We start from the raw sequence: 2,319 nt of genomic DNA, 5'->3' as shown, positions 1-2,319 counted from the left end.
TATCAGACAAATTAGATTTTAAGCTAAAGACTGTAGTAAGAGATACAGAAGGACACTATACCATTCTTGAAGTGTCTATCTAACAAGAAGATCTAACAATTGTAAATATCCACACCCCCAATATGGGAGCAGCCAACTACATGAGCCAACTGTTAACCAAAATAAAGGAACATATTGATAACAATAGGTTAATAGTAGGAGACCTCAATACTCCCCTCTCAGCAATAGACTGATCATCTAAGCAGAAAATCAACAAAGAAACAAGAGCCTTGAATGACACACTGGACCAGATGGACTTCATAGATATATACAGAACATTCCACCCTAAAACAACAGAATACTCATTCTCAAACACACCTGGAACTTTCTCCCGCACAGACCACATACTGGGTCACAAATCAGGTCTCAACTGTTACCAAAAGATTGAGATTATTCCTTGCATATTCTCAGACCACAAGGCTTTGAAACTGGAGCTCAATCACAAGAAAAAATTTGGAAGAAATTCAAACACTTGGAAACTAAAGACCATCCTGCTTAAGAATGTTTGGGTCAACCAGGAAATCAAAGAAGAACTTAAACAATTCATGAAAACCAATGAGAACGAAAACACATTCATCCAAAACCTATGGGATACCGCAAAGGCTGTTCTAGGGTGGAAATACATAGCCATTCAAGCCCCACTCAAAAAAATAGAAAAATCCTGGGGCACCTGGGTGACTCAGCCGTTAAGTGTCTGTCTTCAGCTCAGGTCATGATCCCAGGGTCCTGGGATCAAGCCCCACATCGGGCTCCCTGCTTGGCAGGAAGCCTGCTTCTCCTTCTCACAATCTCCTAGCTTGTGTTCCCTCTCTCACTGTCTCTCTCTGTCAAATAAATAAATAAAATCTTTAAAAAAAAAATAGAACAATCCCAAGCACACAAACTAACTTTACACCTTAAAGAACAGGAGAAAGAAAAACAAATAAAGCCTAAGCCACTCAGGAGAAGTATAAGAATGAAGAGAAGTATTGTTTTTTATTTTTTTAATTATTTTTTTTAAATAATATTTTTTATTAGATTATGTTAGTCACCATACAGTACATCCCTAGTTTTTGATGTAAAGTTCCATGATTCATTACTTGAGTATAACACCCAGTGCACCATGCAATACGTGCCCTCCTTAATACCCATCACCAGCCTATCCCATTCCCCTACCCTCCTCCCCTCTGAAGCCCTCAGTTTGTTTCCCAGAGTCCATAGTCTCTCATGGTTCATTCCCCCTTCTGTTTACCCCCCCCTTCTTCTTCCCTTTCTTCTCCTACTGATCTTCCTACTTCTTATGTTCCATAAATGAGTGAAACCATATGATAATTGTCTTTCTCTGCTTGACTTATTTTGCTTAGCATTATCTCCTCCAGTCCCGTCCATGTTGCAGAAAATGTTGAGAAATCGTTCTTTTTGATGGCTGAGTAAAAAAACGAAAGAAAGAAAATGTATTGGTAACCCCCCCCAAAAAAAGAATAAAGAGAAGAAATTAAGATCAGAGCAGAGATCAATGAATTAGAAACCAGAAATACAGTAGAGTAAATCAACGAAACTAGAAGCTGGTTCTCTGAAAAGAATTAATAAGATTGATAAACCACTGGCCAGACTTATCCAAAAGAAAAGAGAAAGAACCCAAATTAGTAAAATTATAAATGAAAGGGGAGAGATCACAACTAACACCAAGAAAATAGAAACAATTATTAGAAATTATTATCAACAACTATATGCCAATAAATTAAGCAACCTGGAAGAAATGGATGCCTTCTGGAAACCTATAAACTATCAAGACTGAAAGAAGAAGAAATTGACAATCTGAATAGATCAATAACCAGTAACGAAATTGAAGCTGTGATCAAAACCCTCAAAAACAAGAGTCCAAGGCCTGATGGATTCCCAGGGCAATTCTACCACACATTCAAAGAAGAAATAATACCTATTCTCCTGAAGCTGTTTCAAAGAATAAAAACACAAGGAAAACTTCCAAACTCATTCTTTTTTTTTCTCTGACACTGTTATTTTTAATATTTTTGTTATCAACAAAAATAATAACACAGAAAGGATTCCATTGTCTCCCCTCCAGCTGTAGAGGGAATTGCTCTGCCCTCAGTTTCCTCTAAGATTCCTTTAATAATAATGTGTATCCTTTCCCCCTGTTTCTTTTTCTTATAAAAATTTTTTACTATGTTATGTTAGTCACCATACAGTACATCCCGAGTTTTTGCTGTAAAGTTCCATGATTCATTACTTGCGTATAACACCCAGTGCACCATGCAATACGTGCCCTCCTTAATACCC

This window comes from Ursus maritimus, unplaced genomic scaffold, assembly GCF_017311325.1.
Source record: "Ursus maritimus isolate PB19 unplaced genomic scaffold, ASM1731132v1 scaffold_10, whole genome shotgun sequence".
NCBI lineage: Eukaryota > Metazoa > Chordata > Mammalia > Carnivora > Ursidae > Ursus > Ursus maritimus.
Note: the sequence above shows the minus strand (reverse complement) of the source record.